Source organism: Ctenopharyngodon idella, chromosome 9, assembly GCF_019924925.1.
Source record: "Ctenopharyngodon idella isolate HZGC_01 chromosome 9, HZGC01, whole genome shotgun sequence".
Lineage (NCBI taxonomy): Eukaryota > Metazoa > Chordata > Actinopteri > Cypriniformes > Xenocyprididae > Ctenopharyngodon > Ctenopharyngodon idella.
Window position 1 is genome coordinate 32,825,067 of NC_067228.1, and position 8,993 is coordinate 32,834,059.

Here is an 8,993-nt window from a genome sequence, read left to right on the forward strand (position 1 = left end):
GTGAGACCGACGCAGCCTGTCTCATCTCACAAGGGCTGTTGAGCATCTATCAGAAAATGGCCTCGGAGTTGCCGTGACACCTTTATTCCCGTGTCCAGCGGTAATGTCGAGCGAAGAGATCCACTAAACAATAAGGATAAATGCTCGGTATTGTAACCCTGTCCCCTCCGCCTCTCGCTCTCACGGCAAACGGCACATCCACTAATCAGAGCTCTTCTCCAGTAATGTGAAAGTCAATAGCTGCATACAATCAGTAAACAAATTCTGCTATTTTTAAAAAGAGCCTCCGTCTCCATTTTAGTGCCGGCAATTTAAATTATTCTACCGTGTAACACCTTAATTGTGTAAGACAAAGACGATGTCGAGAGCACAAAAGAAACATGAGAGGAGCGTAATTTCTGTGCTGCCACGCAGAGATGACATGTGATAAGCATTGAGTGTGGACCGCTCCGCCGATGCCAAATGACAGTTTGTAGTTAGTCGCCATAATAAGGCAGAGACAAACAGTTTGTCTTTAAGCTGTTGTGAATGTCAGCCTCTTAATGAAGATAAAGAAATGCAGTTAAGAGCATATCAAAGTCAAGCAATTCTCTTCTTGGATTTCATTATTGGCAGTTAAACAACACGGTTTTCATTTTCAGCATTTAAACATTGAGGGTTGCCTTTCAAAGATATTGATCTTTTGGAGAGATGGTTTTACTCCACTGTTTCATCTGGGAATGCTGTATTTATTATGCTGTTGTTAGTGACCAGCTCTCTGACTAGCATTCAGGATCCTATTAAACTCAAATTGAAGTTTGGTGGCTTTTAGTCCATGTCTGTTGGCTTTCCCAGATTGCACATGTACGTCTCCAAGATGTCTTTTAAAGATCTGGAAAACATCTGTTGTGAACAAACATCTGATAAACATATTTAAAAAGCAATTTTACGTACATTCTAAATCATAAACGTCTTCAAGACATCTTCTAAATGTCTATAACATCTGACAGGAAATGTCTTAGACATATTGCAAAAAAAATCTTCCAGATGAAAACGCGCACATCAAATAGACGTCTCTGCGATGTATGTGTGCTATATCAGGGTTGAGATCATTTGTACTCTAAAAGATTAACAAATTAGATTTTTACAGAAATTTCAACCTGATTTCACGGGAAAACATAACTATTGTACAAGGTGGCGATTTTGTATAAAATCATACGATATGAATCATATAAAAATGTACGAGTTTTAGAACTTTTGTTTCAATATAGGAAATAGTTTCCCAAACATTTTACTGGTCAGCTGACATCATAATCTCCAGAGTTAAATCAACTCTGCTCAGAGTACATTTGGTCCCACTCTAAATAGTGTAAAGTAACACTGAAGCAGAGTTAAAGTTAATGACATAATTAAGCAATTAATTAAGTGATGATTGAGCATTAGTGATGAACACCTGCTGTTAACAAGCAGAATCACTGATGAAAAGAGAAACACAAGAACTACAACTGACTTCAGCCACAGCCTTAGATGAAATCAACTGAAGCTAAAAGAAGACATAAAATCTCTCAAGATCTCCACAGAGGAAGATTAAACAACTCCACAAACAGCATTACCAGCTTCACTTATTACTAACCAGATTGACTTTATTTCTGTCACACGTTCTTATTGAGAATTAACTGAGAATTTACAGTTTTTTATATTGTAATAATATTTCACAAAATTACAGTTTTTACTGCATTTTTGTATAAACTTCTTTAAAAAAATGTTTTAAAAATATTACCGACCCCAAACACCTGTGTATTTGTGTACTAGCTACATTGTGTAAATAAATACTTATCTGTTATGTCATTTGATAGTTCCTTTACTTTTACCTTCAATTACTTATTATAAGTAGCTTGTAGTCTAGCTAACTAAAGAACAAAATTTACCTACTTTATGACTAGCAGAAGACAGTTTACCAGGCTCTATGCTTTAGATCTGTTTAATGTGACTCTGTTATAGTGCAAACATCTTTCTGACCAAAACTACACACTCTGAATCATGGCAGCCCTTGTGATTTCGTGTTAAGCAACATGCCAGCATGTGTGTGCTCTTTTGTAGATATAGTTCTGCACACTGCTGCAATGAGTAATTACCATGACGATATGGTTGTAAAACTTTAGGGAGTCATTGGATTGCTCATGGCTGCTGAGGTAGACGTGTGTGAGAAGGAACAGGTGCGGTCCCATCCCGACCTGGCCAGACAGACGCTCTCGCTCATGACTCAATGCCGAACATAAAACTATTGCGTGACAGGAAGCCTTTACATACCACACACACCTTCTTGACAGAAAAAAAACATACATTATATACATCCTACACACCCCGACAGCAAAACCATCAGAGAAAACTAAGACAAGAATCTGGATCACAATATCACCCACTGCTGACTCCAGAAAATATTTAATATAAAGGCAAAACAAATAAAATAAAATAGGACATTTAAGGCACAGTTAAAATATATTAATGCCATTGCATTAAATACAAAATATCAAACCATGCAGCATTTATTTTAAATAAATATAGCACTTAAAAACACACATATGAAGCAATATATATATAGACTTTCTGGAGTATACACACACACACACACACACACACACACACACAGTACTGGTCTGAAGTATGGAAATACTATTCACTATTTTTAATGATCAAGAAGTCTCTTATACTCATCAAGCCTGCATTTATTTGGTCAGAAATACAGAAAAAAACAGTAATATTGTGAAATATTGTTACAATTTAAAATAATGGTAATTTAATATATTTTAAAATATAATTTATTTCTGTGATACAAAGCTGAATTTTCAGCATCATTACTCCAGTCTTCAGTATGATCCTTCACAAATCATTCTAATATGTTGATTTATTATCAACGTTGGAAACAGTTGAGCCGCTTAATATTTTTTTAAAACCTGTGATACTTTTTTTCAGGATTCATTGATTAATAAAAAGTTCAAAAGAACAGCATTTATTCAAAATAGAAATGATTCTATAATGATTTCTGAAGGATCATGTGACACTGAAGACTGAAGTAATGGCTGATGAAAATTCAGCTTTGCATCACAGAAATAAATTATATTTTAAAGTATATTAAAATAGAAAACAACTATTTTAAATTGTAATAATATTTCACAGTATTACTGTTTTTTTCTGTATTTTTGATCAAAGAAATGCAGCCTTGATGAACATAAGAGACTTCTTTCACTGTAAAAAAATATTTTCATGATTTGTTATCACAACATTTTTTCGTTTGTCAAATCAACTTAAATGATTAATGTTGTTCAGATAGCATAATATTTTGAGTTTCTGCCGATTAAATCAATCACCTTCATGGTATTTACTCAAATTTTTAATTTCAATTAACTCAAAATTTTAAGGCAACCAGGTAACTTACTTTTTTTTAAGTTAAACCAACAATTACTTTTTACAGTGTTCAAAAACATTAAAAATAGTAATGTTTCAATTTTTTTCATAATTGACTGTGTCTGGTGCAGAAAGAAAGCTTTCAACAGATACAGACAGACAGATGCACAGTGTGAGACAAACGAACCCCATACCTGGCAGGTGTGTGTGTGTGTGTGTTGCGAGGGCAAATGGCAGCGTCGGCGCTGTCTGAATTCAGTGTTTTTATCTGGCTCAGTGATGCGGAAGAGGAAGCCTTGAGATGCAGCACGCTGTTGTGTCGAGCTGACTTCCTGAAAATAGAGACACAGCGCACACACACACTGACATAACGGTCATGACTAGATCAGAACTGTCCAAACATTAAAGAGCACGGTCACATTGTCTCATTTCCAAAGGAAAAATCATATATATTGGATGATCTGAATTTAAAAGATACTCTGCCATTATTCCAACACAAAGCCTGATAACAAGGCCTTTAATCCCATAATGGATCTGTTGGATTTGGGATTCAGGGGTAAATTGTTTCTGCGGGTGGAGTGATGGTGTGAGAGCACGGCCCCATGTTGAGCGGGATGAGCGATTTCTGCGGCAGCTGAAGAGTCCTTCACTCTGGGAAGGGTGACCGCGAGACCAGCTGCCTCCACCTCACCTGCTGCTGGGAGTGTGAATGACTGCGTGGTCCAGACTCTAAAACCAATAGGGCTGAAATTGCTTTAGATTGATGACATAGGGCTCGAGGTCTTTCGCTGCACAGAATAACGCATCCAATCTGACAGCAGAATATAATTCAAGGGCACTTTAAGAGTGACCTCTAAAGCACCGAAGGAACCTCTCTGTAAACAGATGAAGAAAACACCGTAAGGGCCATCAGATCTTGCTAAAGATGAAGGCCAGGAAATTATATCTGTTGTTCTCTGTTATGATGTCAATTTCATCATGTGGATATGACTCTTTATATATATATATACACAAAAAGAGAAAATAAAGTACTATGGTTGTACCATGGTTCATTTATATATATATATATATATATATATACATACACACACACACAAAAAGAGTCATATCCACATGATGCCCCTTATAAATAAAGTACTATGGTTGTACCATGGTTCATTGATGGTATCAGGGTATCAGGTGGAAATTTTATGGTACTGAATTGATACCATCATTTTCATCATTGAAATAGTAGTTTGAAAGGTATACCTCAAAGAAAAACAAAATATACTATTACCATATTTTTACCATTTTATGGCAATACCATGGCACTGTGATGTATTGCCGTCTTATATACCATGGTATTCCAATCGTACTGGCTTTATAGTAGCATGATAGTGCTATCTAGTCATGTTAATATCGTGCTTGTAAGGGCTGCGTAAACAGCTACACTAAATCTATTTAATATAATCAGCTTCTTTCTTTCTATTGGTGTGATTAGTCCCGCGCAAAGCCCTCACATCTCTCACGAGATCTCCGGCGAGTCCAAACCCAATTGGACAGAGCCGTCAGTCACACGGTCACTACAGAGATGAGCAGTGGTGGACCGCAGCACTTCTTCTACACACAACCCATCCCTCTGCGCTAGAAATTACAGACGAGAGCCTCGTCGTGTAGTGTTTGAGTCGTGGCAGCACGGTGAATCGAGGGATTTTTCACTAAGCACCTGTTGGCGCGTGTGTTTATCTGAGCTGGATCCTCCGCGCGCCACAGACATGACAGAGTCCTGAGAGAATGAGTCTCATGAGTGCAACTGCAATGACACACACATTTGCGTCTCAGAAACACTGGGAACACGACCTAACCATGTAAAACGGGATGAAATCATTGCTTGGAGGCTTAAAGAGTAACCATCTATGCTTTCTTTTCCTGTAAAGCAACTAATAAAAATGTAACACTTGAATGAACAAAAAATTAATTTATAAATATATAAATAAATAAATATTTTTTTAAGAATAAAACAATACCTATAATAATGATAGAAACAAAATTATTATATATAATACTAATAATATAATCGAATTAAAAAAAAAAATAGGCCTACAGAAATAAAATTAGCATGATAGTTTAAATATTCCAAGACGGAAGAGTAAACATTAATAACAAACGCCTATAGAGAAAAAAAAATCATATGACATACACATGCAAATTTAGAAGTAGTCATGCATTAATGTTGCTCTATTGTGACACGCGCATCAGGCACGCGGAGAAGAGCAGATAACATTCACCGGCCACTTAAGTACAAACACGACATCATTCGCCATGACCTGCATGCTGCTTGTCAGAAAGATCCACCGCAGGGTCTTCTGCGAAAAAGACTAATGAAATCATAATGTCCACGGATAAGATCAGCATGTTTGGAGACGGAGATGGTCACAAAAGGCTATAACCCTAATGATCTGTTCCTCCTGTTTAGATGAAATAATGCTGGATGGGAGATCTGAGCTCTGATTCCCGCGGGCCCCTAAAATGCACCTGACGCTGACTTCAACTGAAGCTCTGTTTACACCTGATGAACAATTTGACAATTGCTTTAATTCGCGACTGTTTTTTAGTGGTTTAATTGCGTAGTTTCAGCGAGCTGTCATGTAGCCTAGTAAAATGTGACTTTGAGATGAATTGCAGGTTTATGTCGCAACATTACGCGCCGGGCACTTGTTATGGTGACCTGTGCGCGTCCACGTCTGCCTAAAAACAATGGCCACATATCCAATAGCAATATAAAGTCATTTATGTGTTATATCAGCGAATTTATTATTTTTATGAACGCATTTTCAAATTAAATTTTGAAAACCCCTCTATCTCATATCCTTATTTCATCTGTGTCTTCCGTTTTTCTAAATCTAACAAAAACTGAAATAATTGAGGGAAAATGTTCTGCTTTAGTGTGGAAGCACAAAGGAGTCTCTCCTCACTGCGCTTTGTTTTGCGCCACTAGCGTAAAGACATTCACAAAACCCCCGTGCCCTGTCATGCGGGTTTATTAAAAATAACACAGTTATACTGCTGTTGCGTGCACACAGATGAAGACTTATTCCTCAACCAGAGGCTCGAATCACGGTGAGCTCATTGAACATGCTTGAACCTGTCAACGGACATAACAAGCGTTTGTTTTACTGTCAAAATCATGAAGTGCGCAAACACAGGAACTATACAGATATTTAATCACAAAACCGACCTGCAAGGTGCCTCGAGAAGGGACACTATTTGCAGTGGATACAACTGAGATGCGAGTTAATATTTGTTTTGACTCTCTTTGAATTGTTAGAGGGAGGAACCCAGCCTGTTTGGGGTGATCAAGTGAAGGACCTGTAGTAGAGAGGGATTTAAAATGAGCCAGATTAGTTAATTATCCACAAATGCGCTTTTCCTCTTAAGGGTGGGGACAAATTAATCCCAGCGGCAACCGACAAAAATTCTCCTCTGAAAAGCCCTCTCTCTCCCTGCCTCTGTACGAACACAGGGCTTCTGGAGCGGGCCAGAGCCTTCTAATGAATAGGTCCGGATTAATCATTCATCCTGTGTTGTTTAACGCCGTGATGGATGTATATCGTCACTCAGGCTCAAGACAATAGATGCACAGCGTTTTGTTCTTACCAAATAAATCACTCACATTGTTTAAGGTACATTGATCAATCTAATGACTTGTAATAGGCTCCTAATTACCACAGAAAAGTGCTCGCACAAGCCGGACTGTGGCTTTTAATACAAATCTAATCGTTTAGGTACGGTTAGTTGTGATGATCAGAATTAAAAATATACTTATGAAATCATGCATTAACATTGAAACGTGGTTTAACTTACGTCTAATTTGCTTATTTGTAAACGAAGGACCAGATTTTTTTTCTTCTAAAAATAAATTTGGGTTTAACAAATTAATACAAAATTTAAAATATGTTGTTTAATGTATACTCTTCATTATAAAATGCATCTTTATACTATTTACCTGCTGACAGGGGTAATCAATCCTCAATTAATAGAAACTGCTCAAAGTGAACATATTAATTGCGAGAGTAGTAATTATCATATTGCACACATTTTACCCGAACTGTTCAGAAATGTACAGCTTTGATGCCCCGGTTTTCTGTCATTTCAATAGTACATGCGCATACATACACATCTAAATCTGTAACCTAAACCTCTCTGAGCCTCAGGCCAATTTGTTTATGCTGAACAGACGTTTAATAGTGTTAATTGTTCCTCCGTCAATTTGCAGTGATTGCGGAAATCAAGCGATTTTCGAGACTCCAGCACTTGGATTTGAATAAATTGTTTTATATTCCCCAGCTCTCTCCATAGGAGGGAATTTAAAGGAAAGCGCTTTGGAGTAAATTGCATCCAGCCTGACTGGCAGCGTTCAGCCGCTATAATGGAGCATTATTTGGTCATTTTGAATACTGTAATGCACAGCGTTTCGGCGGGGCCATTCTCAAGAAAATTGCTTTAACTTTTAAAAGGAGGCGATTCACTCCAAAGCAGGCCATTGTTACATTATGTCATTACCCTTAAATGTTTTAACAAGCAGCGCAACACATAATGCATTGATCTTTATATATTTAAAAAAAAAAAAAAGAATTACTGAGGGAAAAAAGGAAAAATATTTGAATTATTAATTATTGATGATCTGGGGAGGGGTTTGTATCCATAAAAAGTGTATTATAGCCTATTTATTTTATATTTAATTTATTGTGTTTTATTTTAAGTATATATAATTTGGCGTTCGAACTTTGCATTGAATATTTCTATATTAAATATAAAAACAAGTCCACTTTTTTTTTAACGATTTTTGAGTCATGTGCTCGCGTGTTGTTCTGATGGTATTTAAAGGAAGCGTGAGGGTGAGCGCGCGCACACGCGCATTAACACCCCAAACTCTAACCTGCGCCCCCCATATCCCTCCCTCTTTTTTCTCTCTCTCTCACACATACACACACTCAATAAAAGTCTAACACACCTGTTGTGAGAACAGCTTCTTCCTCTTCATCCAAGATGTATTCTTGCATTTCAGTGACTGGATCTAATTTGAAAGTTCGAAATAGTTTTAATATTTGGAATATATATTTACAGCATAATCAAACATTCATAAATTAAAAAAAAAAAAAAAAAAAGAATGCGCCACTGACATTGCATGATAGTACTTATGACTTCGTATCCACTCAAAACATGGCTGCGTAATGCCACCTTATAATAACGCTAACGAGCCTAACCAGAAAAATCATGTTTTTAATCCGCACATCAAATCACAATAAAACCTACAAAATAAACACTTCACTAAAATAATAACGAGGACGCTGCAAACGGTTACGCGTGTGAACCTGTAAATTTTAAGCATATATCCGTTTGCACATCAAACACACGAAACAGATATTTGAGGATATCATGCATAAAATCAAGATGAGACGCTTACCATCGGAGGATGCCTATTAAATACCAATATGAGCTGAGCGCTATAGTCTGTGCAGATACTGCGCCTTGATGGCCATATATATATAAAAAATGATGAAAAATAGCTGATGGCTTATTGCTTGACAGTAGGATCAGTACCCCAGTCATTGATTGACGTGCAGCTT

General features: G+C 37.0%; 1 long non-coding RNA gene across 1 annotated transcript in view; it reads right to left on the bottom strand.

Moving 5' to 3' along the window:
* Positions 1–8,993, bottom strand: part of LOC127518964 (uncharacterized) — a 38,852-nt gene extending 29,859 nt beyond the window's left edge. The window contains exons 1-3 of the long non-coding RNA XR_007931695.1: positions 8,831–8,993; positions 8,378–8,440; positions 3,579–3,716 (exon numbers count right to left, since the gene is read on the bottom strand). This is a non-coding gene — a long non-coding RNA (uncharacterized LOC127518964). The remainder of the gene's footprint in view (positions 1–3,578; positions 3,717–8,377; positions 8,441–8,830) is intronic.